Genomic DNA, 13434 nt, shown 5'->3' on the forward strand with positions numbered 1-13434 from the left:
AGAATCCAAAAGTAAATTCATGTATGCTCCAGACTGTATTATTCATTTTCTCAATAGTGTAATCTTTAGCTCCTGCCAACCATTAGTGGCTCGTGTATGAGAATTTTAAACTCAGTGAGTGGATGTTTCTTACTGAAATGCACTTTGGGAGTTAACTCTTAAATTAAATCTTACGTCATACGCAGGCTCGTACCTTTGAATGACTCTTTTGTACTGATGATTAACTCGGGAGAATGTCACGCTCATCCAAGCCGTAGAAGCTCTTAAACTGAGTCACCAAAACATTGTCTGTGCAAAAAATTAGTGGGCCTTTCACTTCTAGAACCAGGTCACCAAAAAAAGCAGGAGTTTAAGCAAAAAGCTGAAACAAACATTTCCTTTCATATGTATGGTGCAAGCTGTTTGTTGTACTCACTGTACAACGGAGGCGTATGAACTTTACATGATCGGGCCCCGCGGCATCACAGTCTGTACTCCAGTCATGTACACTGAGCGGACATCAGAGGGAACTGAGATAATACAATGACATCACAACACACACAAACAGCGTCAAAAGAGCAATAAGAGAGACTGAAGTCTGAACATGTATGCATGTGCCCACACACATCATTCATTCACATTCAACACTCAGAAAAACACCCACTTTTACAAACACGGTTCAGCTGTACACACACTCTCTCTTTCTCTCTTTCACACTCATACACACCCACAACCAAACATGCACACAGCAAATCAGCATGAATAAATAAGAGATGGAGTTGTGCTTCACAGTCTAATCTCTGAGGGAAAAACAGCTTGCCGCATCGGCAAGGATCAGCCCGGGCGAGTGAGTGGGACACTGCTGGCTTCCAGGAAACCAATTTGTTTGTTTATTGTCTTGGTGTTTTGTCTGTGGTTACAGTTCATTGCAGCCAGCCCATCTTGGGCATGCTCCTTTAAATGGCATCTATAAAACATGGGATGTGCTCTACCCACATCCTCCTCCTCCTCCTCTGTACATGACGGAGCTGCACACGAGCGTCACAATGCTGCATTTCGTTTGCTATGGTTGGGCTTTGAATTTCCCTTTAAACATCCAATGGATTGACCCCAGCAGCTCGAGCTGGCACTTTGAGAGGTGGAACAAACTGTGCTTTCTAAACACTTTAGCCTATGAACACCACTGAGCAGCGAATCTCGAGGTGCTGAAATCGGGTGTAATCATGTAGATAGATGGCTGAGTTTTTATTGTTCCGCTAAGCCAAATCTGCAGGGCTGGTGGAGAATACAGTTTCTGAAATGATGCAACACCAAGGATTTTATGGTTAACTTGTGGGGCTGCAGTGCTGTGTTCGCTGTGACAAGCCACTATGCTGTCGTATGTATATGTATCCTGCATACGATGACATGTTTGGCACACTATGGAAAATGCAGACATGTAACTATATACAACTAAAGGACATGTATTGTTTTGTCTCAAGTCTGAAAACACAAGCCAGACTCTCGTATTATGCCCTATTGATCTGACAGAGTGAGCAGGAAGCTGGCGGAGAACACAAATACTGCCTGGGGTGGCTCCTTAAAACTAGAGACAAGCCTCTTATCCATGGTGTTCTCTTCCTCTGGAAATCACCTGGTGGCTCATGCATATCAAGTACTCTCTCCAAGCCTCAGTCAGCTCCGCTCTGCCTTCTTGAGGCTCTGCTGTTTGTTGCAATGTCTGAGTGATGATGGCTTTTTTTTTTTTTTTTTTTTTTTTTTTTAAACACACACACACACAACTGAAATTGCAAGCTAATCTGTCTAACCTGTGCATGCTGGTTTCGAGTCAGATAATTATGCAGAGCTGCGGTGTCTTTTGGCACCACCAAAACAGCAGAAGCAACCATTTTAGTTTCACTACTTGTTTGGGAATGCCATGTTGTTGTATGGCGACGTTGTGGTGGCAGGGTGTTTACAGGTACAGACCGCAGACTGTATATAAAGATGGATGTAGCGAGGTGTAACGTCACCCATTGGTTTGCAGCAGAGCTGGTTTAAAGCTCAGAGTTTCTGCTTATGGTCGCCGCCATCTTTTCTGTTCGGAGACAGGACCTTCCACATAAGGAGTGTGCGGTGTTGCCTTTCATGCTTTGGAAATAAGTCCTGCTACCTCAGACCAAAGCGAACACTAGCCTCCTGTGAACACCAAGCACTGTGCATTCGGACTAACGTTAGCTATTTTATCTAAATTGTGCTAACAGGGCAGGTATCAAAATCAATATTGTGACAATAATCTGACTCAGTGCGAGCCCCGGAGCCGTTTAGAGCAGCAGGTGAACAGCTGTCAAGCAACGCCCACACAGCAAACATCAAAGCTATTATAAGTCTTCAAACCTTATTCATGGAAAAATAATTTCCAAAATGACCATAAGCACACTTATTAGAGGACCCAAATTTAGCAATTGATAAATTTATAATGACTCATTGTAAAAAATGATTGACTTATTATTTCTAGAGACAAGTTGATGCTTTTTGAATGGGAGTCAATAAGAACCAGCATCTAGCGACCATCAGTGGTATTGAACTTTAAGGTGCTTCCACAGTGGTTTCAGCCCTGAGCCACGGTAGTTGCTGCTTGTCACAGACAAGAATTTATTCCAAGCCTTTACAAATTCCCACTTTTTCACAACAACCATTACAGAGCGCACAAATCTTTTCCAAGTTTCCAGCGTTACTGTCAAATACAGTGGAACTGTCACAGGGATCCCATCTCCAGTAATTCCAGGGTGGCCTTTGCTCTGCCTGTCAGCAATACCAACCAATAACACTGCACAATAAAACCCTCCAGAACAACAGTGGGCCGCAGGCAGCTTCAAGGGCTACTGACGGCGATCTATAAAACAATATAATGGGTTGCCTGTCAGTGAGTGTGAAAGGGAAGATCTACGCCTCCTCTGACTCTCTGAGGGGACTTCAATTAATCACAGCAGAATTGTATCACCCTGCAATAGGAGTGTAAGGTTATTACCATCCCTGTATTCCGCAGGATGAAATGCGATGATAGCACTAATTGAGGGGAAGAAGAAAAAAAACAGCTGACCGCACAACGCTTGTCAAGAGGATGAAGGGCAGATAAAAGAACAGAGTGAACAAGGAGATAGACTTAGAAAAAAAGGAGTGAGAAAAGAGACGAAATGGGAGTGGGGAGAGGGGATGGAGAAAGAGAAATATTCACATTGGTGTGTAAGCATAATCGTAAATATCTACAGTCTGTGTGCAGAGCAGCTGACAGCAAATACAAGAGCCAGTTTTCATTAGGGACTCCATCCATGTCTCCTCAACATAATCCAGCAAGATAACAGCATTGTACTTTTCTTAAGTCACAAACAAGCCGCTTATAGCTGGAGCTTTTTCGCAATCTGAGTTGAGGGGAATCACACTGTATGGAGGACACGGCCCACGCTGTGAATGCAGCTCCAAGTCCCATTTCAGAGCAGCGATTTGACTTGGCTGTAGAGAGCTTTACTGTGGGGAGCCGTGTTTATGTTTGGGGTTACCTTCACTGAGGTGCAGGCTTCTTGATGGGCCGTGTCAGATGGAAACGCTGAGAAAATATAATGTGTTCTCTCTGGGGGGTACCAAAAACAGCTGAAGATAGATGGATAGATAGATAGATACATAGATAGATGGTAACAGACTGACAGAGAAAAGAGAGATTAGCCTACATGCCAGTTTTTCACAAGATTATCAGTGATGAATCAGTTTAGATTCTTCTTTGATCTCATGATCACATAAAAACTTCTCCTCAGATGAGACCACACACCTCACTCATTTGCCTTTTATATAGATGTATGTATGTGTATATATATACATATTTCATTATTATTATTGTTATTATTATTATTATTTACGAAGTGTATAAAAAAGGAAATTTCTGCATGGATTTACACACAGAAGGGAGTTGCTTTAATGCCTTTGTGCACCCAAAATGATCAGACAGATCTCTCAAAGGGGAAACTTGGATTGTGTCTAATTTAAGCAGTCAGTGATGATTTCATGATGCCGCACAGATATGATATTCTCTGTATATCTCGACAGTATGAAGCTGATCATTTGCCAGCCTGCACCTACACCTGCACGCCGCCTTAAGTCATTAGTTTCCAGCAGCCTTCTGCTGTCTCACAAGTTAATAACTATTAAAGGAAACGATCAATAGTCTCATCGATAGGCGTAGTTTATTCATAGGTTTGACTGCTTGGCTGTTTCGCAGTCACAGGTGAGCTATTAGGGTTTTTATTTCTATAAATTCACAATATAAAGAGTTTCCATACAATGATTTCTGTTCATTTTAACGTCCGTAAAAGCCACAAATTATACAGTTTAATGAGCTTAATATATGACAATAAAAATATGTATGAGCATCTCAACCTACCTGTCGTTGTGCTGTCAATTAATCCCGGGAAACGTCCCTTTCATTTATTCTCCATTGTCAACCACAAAAACCAGAGATCTTTTCTTTAGAGAAATGCCATCTCCTTGCCGCTTCAAGTCGCCCTCGACAGCACATAACCTAAAAACGCTGGTCTAATGTCAAAGCTCTCCAGACGCACAATCCCTGAGTCAAAGAAGTCTAAATTGGGGCTGCTGGATACTTGCAGGCGGTAGACTTCAAAGTCTATAAAAGTTGCTGGTCCTCCGGCTCTGACTCACAACTTCCCATCCGCCAGAGCGCCTCAGCAGCTGGACCGTCACTCATAGTTTCTGGATTCAAGCATAATGGGATTTTTTACAATCCTCCCTCCACATACTGGTCGCAGTTGGGTTTTTGGCAACGTCTTCGTGCAGTTAGAGAAATGGATTTCAGGTGTCCGAGGGATGTGAGAGAAGCCGGATCCATCAGTGTGTGTGTGTGTGAGTGTGTGTATGTGTGAGTGTGTGTGTGTGTGGAGCCGGGAGGGTCTGGGTCGGTGTTTTAGCGCCATCCAGTGGAGGTTTGTGATCCCGGTCTGTGGTGGTGACAGGAAGGAGGGCAGACATTTACCTCACCCAGCTCCGGATGATGGTAGTAGGATGATTGTTACCTTCTTGAAGACAGAAGCACACTATTTATAGAGTACAAACTTGTCATTTTCTTTGTTCAGTTACAGTCCATAAATGTCCAATGATTTAGTGTAATTTCCAACATTATTTGTAGCTTTTTGGGTTGAGTGATAGATTGAATATGATTTTGATAAATTTTCAGCCCCTATCTTGAGGAAATGTATTGCAAACAAACCAGAGAGGCCAGCTTATGATGTGATATTGTCTTAGAGAAAGGGCTTACGTACAATGCATACAATTTAGGTACTGTGTGAAAATTATTGGCATGAGGAACCGTGCTGAATTTTATATTTTATAAAAAAGCAAGGCTTTTGTGAAAACTGAAATACCCTCCCCCCAATATCTCAAGATAATATATGTATGGCAAACATAACAAAATGGGAATACAGCCACTCATACACATACACACCACATGGTTATTAAAGCCACCAAATTAGTGAATCGGACGGCAGCTCTGTGCTGAAGGGCTTGTGCAATATTTTCACCCCATATTTCATATCCTCTGCTCATGGAAAATCATACCTCCATGGCATACATGAAACTATTTTAGGGCTGCAGGTAAAAAAAGATTTCATTGTCGATTCAACTGCAGATTTTTTTTATCAATTAATCGTTTGGTCTTTGAAACATGATGGTTTAAAAAATGAAATTCACCATTGCCTAGAGCCCATGCTGATGCCCTTAATAAGCTCGTTTTGTTTTTCAGTTGACTGTTTCACATGTCAAAGAAAAACAGCAAAGGCTCAAATTTAAGAAGCTGGAACCAGAGATGTTTTGTTTGAGAAATGACTGAAACAATTGACTGATTATCAAAATAGTTGCCGATTAATTTCAACTTATCGATTAATAGACTAATCGTCGCAGCTCTAAACTATTTGATCTCTTTTTAATATAGACCTAGTAGATCTTACAAATATAAAATATGACACAAGACAGAAATATGGGGTGAGAAAAAAATAAAAGACCCTCCCTTGCTCTCCTTAAAAAGTTAGAGGACCCTCCCTTCAACAAAAATAAAAAGTGCAATACCCTCCCCCTTTTCTGACCCCCCCTCGCCTAATAATTTGTGTACAGTCCCTTACTCAGAAGATCTTGGGTGTTATGACATTAGGCTCCTGACTACTCACCGGGGTTATGATAATACATCTGTTTGTCTCTGACATTCAACTTCCGCTCTCCTCCAGCATAACTGCCCAGTCTACAAAGGCTTTACCCCCAGTAATTGCATTATCATCTCTCCATTTCTCAAGCAGTCTCTTTTGTCTGGGCCCCCGAAAGGCAGGAATGAGTGGAATAATCAATACCAACCTTTGAAATAGCCTGTGGAGATGGGAGACAAGCATTTGAATTTGATTGATTTGGACACCCTCAGAGAGTATTATCATCATAAACCCAAAGCCATCTACCTCATAGACAACTCAGTAAACACACACACACACGTAAGCAGAATCAAAGGGCAGAATACACAAATCCCAGGGGACTGAATACAAAAAATGTCAGCCCATTATTATTGACCGGGCTGAGCTATGAAATTCAAAGCAGATATGTAGACCAGAGCTTTAAAAGCCACACAACTTCATAATTGCCTATGAATAGAGAAGCTTTTATTTTGATTCTATTTATGTCATTTATTACATGACTTCCAAAGTCATCATATTTCTTTCTTCCTCTCTGTCACACACCCACTGAGAGAGGAGATGACCTCATTAATCTTTAGTGCATTGTGTGGACCTATCTTGTCATACCCCTGACACCGTGGTTTGTGACACAGCTCTGCTCATTAAATCATATGACAGGATGAGGTCAGCCGTGAGGTAAGGTGTCTCAAGCTGTGTGAGAGCAGATAAAGCCAGCAGTATTAGCTTCTGTTTGAGAGCTCAACAACAAATGTACTGTAGGTGGCAGCTGAGGTGAGTCATGAGGTAAATCCGGTTTGTGTGCATTTGGCATCAAAATCAAATAAAAGTCCCTGTTTTTTTGTGTGTTTTTTTGTCTCTTTGAGGTCACACTGCAGGGGAATGAGAAATACACATCTGCTGCTTCTGAGGCATCATGTGATTTGGCACCTTACAGAGGAAACTTCGCTGCCTTTTTAGGTCTTGTTACTGTAGTTGGCACCTTGCATAACACTCATCACCGCATGCTTGTCATCCTGTGATTACTTTCACATCACACAGGGAACAAGAGCTGTGGGGGCTCCATGGCCCAACACTGATTGTGGTGGTTCGGCTTAAAATAACAGCACCCTGCAGGGAGCAGTGCAAGCCCTCCGCCTGAACCCTCACTCACCTTCATCGCGGAAGTGTGTTTGAAGACAGTGGGACGTCTACCAGAAAATTGCAAAAGGAAAAATAGGAGGCATAATGGCCCTCAGGAAAGGAGCTAGCCATCAATAATGCAGAGGAAGCAGCAGTTAATGCCCCCTTTAATTCAACAGGTCTGCAGATGCCGGGACAGTTATTCTTCCTCTGCTGCAGATGCTCGATGAGAGGCAACTACATCAGGCTTTATGGCTTTGTGTGCGGTTGCACTGCCAGGTCTTTCCCCGACCTCAAGAGCCATTAATGGGTTTTCATCAGGGGCCCACCCTAATGGAGTTTCCAACTTCACCAAGTCTCCCAGGTACCAGCGGGGAGCTGTAGCCATAGAGAAATGAATAATTTCCACACAACGCCAGAATACATGAACTCTATTTAGAGTGAACAGTGAGAGCACTGAAAGCTTTGATAAACAAAAACAAGGCATAATCAAAAGACAGTCAATATTACACTGCAAGAATAACCATATAATTTACAGTATGTTGTCTTCTCAAATTTAACATAAGAGAATAAATCTGCCATCAAAATGAGAAAATATCTAATAATGTCTTTGTCTAGAGTTTTGTATTTTTCAGAATGTTGTCTGTGTCCTATGGTGTAAGAAAATTGTCAAAATATGTGAAAATATGAGAGAGTGACAAAAGAAGAGAGACAGAACAGGGGCATTTTTAGGTTTTGAAAAGATCTAGGGCTAATCCTGCCCAGGTCCAATTTAAAAAGTTATTTCCTTATTGATTTAAGGCTTTATTCAGTATGTGGAAACACTTCCTTGTGTGCAGTAATACTGCAGTAATCACTGCAGCAGTGATAATACTGCTGCAGTGATTATAGTATTTTTATTTCAGTCGGATTTTGAATGCAGGACTTTTACCTCATTGTATTGATGCTTTTACTTGAGAAAAGCATCTAAATATTTCATCTACTACTCTTTTAAAAACTGCTTCAGAGTTTTGAGCATGTTACTTTCTCACCCTGTCTTTGAATCAGTTATACAGAATGCCAAATGTGACCCATTACAAATCTATCAGCAAAATGTACTATCAAAAGTAAAAGTTCTCCTTCTGCAGAAAAAAAATGGCCCCTGAGTGATATATTTTTATATATGACATTATTAGATTTATAACATTGATACATCAATGTGTAAGCAGTAAGAAATCATATTATGCATGGGTTTCACTGTCAGACTCAGACTCTGTGTCATCTATTTCCATTGCTGTTGCTGTTGGTGCAGTGGATTTAGAGGCGGTGCTCTTTCTCCATGCAGCCTTATTGCTCTCGTAGGAGGTCGAAGTGGAGCTAGTTTTAATTATATTATATAAAGTTAGGTGGTTTATCCAGCAGGGGTTGGGCCCCCACCAAAGAATCACAAGATACATATGGAGAGTTGTGAGATGTTTCAGTTCTACAACACAAATTTTGATGCATTTTTAGGGAATATTCTCCAATCTTTGCTTTATTTGTGAAATATTTTACCTCTATACATTTTACTTCTTTGGGCCTCAAACATTTATTCAAATGAAATGGCGTTGTGTGGAAATGAAGTGACGTGAAGTCACTCTTTGGTGGAACTCTTAACTGCTCACAGACATATGAGATGTGACAATTAAGGGGTCCACTGATTTTCATAAGTGGTCATACTGGAAACCACTGGTTTAATATGTAACAATGCATTGTATTCTATAAGCTTGTCATATGTTGTTTTATGTAAAATCTTAATCTGATGAATAACTAGTAACTATAGCGTATCTGTTAAATAAATGTAGTGGAGAAAAAAATACAACATTTCTCCTCACACTCAAGTACCATCAATGTGCTTAATTACTTTACATCACTAATTGTACATTTTATCAACATTTTCACATATTGCGTTTTTAAAAACTGACTTCATATGTTCATAGAATTTGAAAGTTTTGAGCAACTGATGAATGGGTGTTTTCCTTCAGTTCTACCTGATTCAAGACAAAATATGAAGATAAGATGGAAACCGAGTTGAAATAAACATTTTGGAAGTGCAGATCTGACTGTAGTGTATTCATTTTGCATTGTAACACAATGAAATATTAACTCCGGACATATTATTTTTCTTTTGCCTTGTTTTCTCTCCTGACAATGGTTCCTCATCAGAGACCTTCTAAATTGGGACTAGTGGCTGCCCCCTAATCACCTCATCTACACACACTCAACAGCACACGCACACACGTATAAAGAGAAAGCTTTAGAAATCATAGAAAACAAATTCGGCCATCATTTCACAGTTTCTCTTCGACTGAGAGAAATCTGCCTCAGCAGCCTCCGACAGAGAAGTAGAGGGTCATTCATCAGGAGAGAGATTAAATCTTGCTCCACTGCTGCTGGATGTTGAGAGTGCTTCATCTTTGGGAGAGGGAATAAAAGGTTTAAGAATCCATCCTTTGAGTAAAGGAAATCATTTCATTTCCTTTTATCACTTGCCAGCATGTGGTGTTGCAGACAGTTAGCAATAAAACAGCTGTTATTGCAAAAATGGTCACAAATAGGTGATAAACAACATGTGCTTTCCACTGAGCCGTAGAATTACAATGCATCAGTTATTACATGCAAGATAGACACAACCTCCATCTGCTGAAGAGGTCAACAAACATAATGATAGATTCATACGAGCCTCCACTCCAGTATCCCAGCACCAGTTTCTTCAGGTTGCTTCCCATCTGATAATACTTTGGCTCCATCTACTGGTCAATTTACACAGGTACAAACATCTCTGTTACAAAAATACACACAATCTTGTCAATGCACAACAACATTTCTGTGGTCTCTTTGTTATACTTTATTGTGTTTGATGGTATCAATGCATAGAAATCATCTACAGAAGATTCAAGTTACATTATAATGTCAAAAATGCAGTGATTGCACTCTGAAGTAATCAGATCATTTACTTCAGTAAAAGAAGCATTACAACAATATTAAAATACTCATGTAAAAGTCCTTAACTCAAAATTTAACTTAAGTGAAATAAAAATGGGCAGCAAAATACTGTATACTATTGCTCTATTATTGTATTACTATTACTCACTCAGCAAAATGGTCTCTTTTAATGTGACTTAATTATATTATTATGGATAATCATTACTGATGCATTAAGGCATAAGCAGCATGTTAATGTCAGTGCTGGTCGGCGGTGGAGCAAATCATTTTGTTATATACTGTTGAGTAGTTTAATCTATAAAAATGAATCATGTTTTATGGGTTTGTCATAGATTTTGTGTGTAAAATTTTTATCTTCAAAGTAGTTTCATATATAAAAGATGTATCTGTCAAATAAATGAAGTTTAGTGAAATGTATCATACTTTCCTCTGAAATGTAGGGGAGTAGAAGTATAAAGTTCTGTATAAGTGCCTAAAAATTGCTCTTCGTCTTGTTCTGGGGTATAGTAGAGTAAATATACTTTTTTTAAAAAAAGGAAATAAGTAATTAAACAAACAAACTAACAACACAGGCAAAGACACTGGTTTATAAGATGATGTGGTTTGGCTTCCACTTTCACTTTTTAAAAAAAAAAAAAAAAAACAATTTAAGAAACAAATCAAAGAATAACAAATGACTGTTGGTTACAGATGACATGAATGATACGCTGAGAAAATAGTAATTTCACTGAACGCAGATGCGATAATGAAAAATAAACAGTGTATCGTAAGTTTCAAATCAAAGTTACAAAGTGATTTATGGTCACTAAACAACAGGAACAAAGAGGGCACACATATTAGCAAAGTCTTCAGTATTGACTCATGTTGACCTGTTAGGAATAAGCAGGACTGGATCGATGGAGGTTTTGTTTACCTGGTGACAGTGATTTGTAAGAGCAAAAACAATCAATAGCAGTGCAATTAAATCACGTATCAGCCTCCGTCCTTGAGCACTATCAGCTGAAAGATGGACTGTGACCTCAGATAAAAGTGATTATGTAACACACTTACAGGCTACTCTTCATGTACCATTAGTGATGTTCTTCTTTGAAAAGTGGACCAAAACAAGGATTCTTGTCTAATGACAAACTCTAGCTGCTTTGTGCTCTTATCAATTAGCTGTATTTGAGTGATGGGAATATGGTGAGATTACAGGAGTTTTCTATTTAAACAGCAAACCATCATGTGAGGATGAGACGCAGATACAACTGTTTGCTCTTGATGTGATTTTTTAGTGCCACTTTCTAAAAAGCCCTTTATAAAGGATTTTAATGTTGTAATTAATGGATTTATTTAGTACATCATTTATAAGCCTTTAATTCGAACACCTCTTGGGTTGCCATGGTTATGAATAACCCTGCTGGTGTTTATCCTCCTCCAGCATGACACCTGCTATGTCTTGTTATTTTTTTCATTCATCAGGTGACACTTCCAATCAACCCACTCCAGTGGACCGTTTGACCTCTGACCTCGTGGGAAAAGTACTGCAGAGTTAACATTTATAAATAAAGACTTGATGGACTGTCGTCCAGTAAAAAGTCTTATTATCAACTTAACAACTTAACATTTAATTACAGGTGACTGAGCTTTTGCTGCTGGTTTATTAGAGAAGTTAGAAACCTGTGACCCTCATAATGATGATTTATTATTGTGTATTAGAATTAAAACAATTAGAACTTAAAGTCTTTACAAGTAAAACAATGGCTTAAACAACAAAGATGTGAACACTGAATGACTTGATTGATGATTTGATTTGCATGTTAACTCTATGAATACATACTGAATACACACTTACACTCATACACACACAATATCACCCCTACATGTTAATGTATACACAGTCATATACAATACTTGCATAGACACATGCACATACCAGTGGTGGAAGAAGTACTCAGATCCTTTACTTAAGTAAAAGTACCAATACAGTACATGTAAAAATATCCCATTACAAGTAAAAGTCCCGCATGAAAAATCCTACTTAAGTAAAAGTACATAAGTATTATGAGCTTGATGTAGTTAAAGTATTGCAGTAAAAGTAGTGGTTTGGTCCCTCTGACTGATATATTATTATATATGACATCATTAGATTATTAATACTGAAGCATCAGTGTGTTAGCAGCATGTTACTGTTGTAGCTGCTGGAGGTGGAGCTAGTTTGAACTACTTCATATACAGTTAGCTAGTTTAGTCCAGTGGTTCCCAACATAGGGGTCGGGCCCCTCCAAAGGATCACAAGATAAATCTGAGAGGTCATGAGATGATTAATGGGAGAGGAAAGAAGAAAAAACAAAGTTCTTTCAGTTTGTGGACTTTTTCTCCAATCTTTGATTTTTGGTGAAATATTGGATCATTTGAACATTTATTGAAATGAAACCATGTGAGAAGTTTAGAGGGAAAAATCACTATTTGGTGGAGCTGTTAACAACTCATAGACATCTGAAATGTGACCCCGACTACACACTGCTTTTTGTAAGACGTCAAAAGACAAAAAGGTTGTAAACTGCTGGTTTCATCTTTAACAATGTGTTGTATTTTAAAAGCTTGTTATATTATCCATTGTGTCAAATGGAAATCTGAAAAGTAACTAAAGCCATCAAATAAATGTAGTGGAGTAGAAAGTATAAAGTAGCAGAAAATGGAAATACAGTACAGTAGTAAGTAAAGTACAAGCACCTCAAAATTGTACTTAAGTACAGTACTCGAGTAAATGTACTTGTAAACATTACTTTCCACCACTGGCACATACACATGTATGCAGTCTGTTTTAGCTGTCCAGTTGTTTTTATCCTGATTACTATTGATTAATTTGTTTGATTGTTTGAACACAATGTTATCTTCATGGTCACTGTGACATAAACAAATGGAATTTTGCAGACTTGGTGGCTTACACTGTTACTTGTCTATTAATAACTCACCACTCAGAGAGATTTTTCACAACCTGGCAGCTCAAAAGTTGTTGTAATTAATGCCTTATGACTGATCTATAAATGATTTGTTAACAATTAATAAAATGTATAAACTCTTTACTGTATAAAGGTACCTTTTTAGATATTTTTAATGTTGACAACATAAAATTCTGTTTTATGGAGATTTTTTTCTTCTAAATATA

At 39.0% G+C, this 13434-nt stretch overlaps 2 protein-coding genes across 3 annotated transcripts in view; one reads left to right on the forward strand and one right to left on the reverse strand.

Annotated features, from left to right (window-relative positions):
* tafa3a (TAFA chemokine like family member 3a) overlaps positions 1-4908 on the reverse strand; it is a 104665-nt gene extending 99757 nt beyond the window's left edge. Inside the window, exons 1-2 of one of the 2 annotated variants that reach the window (XM_044348696.1) lie at positions 4394-4908; positions 416-509 (exon numbers count right to left, since the gene is read on the reverse strand). The gene's annotated coding sequence lies outside the window, so the exon portion shown is untranslated. The remainder of the gene's footprint in view (positions 1-415; positions 510-4393) is intronic. The other variant, XM_044348694.1, reaches the window with a different exon arrangement.
* LOC122980554 (adenosine receptor A1-like) overlaps positions 1-13434 on the forward strand; it is a 719840-nt gene that overhangs the window by 432897 nt on the left and 273509 nt on the right. The gene's annotated exons all lie outside the window — the stretch shown is intronic.

This window comes from Thunnus albacares, chromosome 4 (assembly GCF_914725855.1).
Source record: "Thunnus albacares chromosome 4, fThuAlb1.1, whole genome shotgun sequence".
In the NCBI taxonomy this organism is placed as follows: domain Eukaryota; kingdom Metazoa; phylum Chordata; class Actinopteri; order Scombriformes; family Scombridae; genus Thunnus; species Thunnus albacares.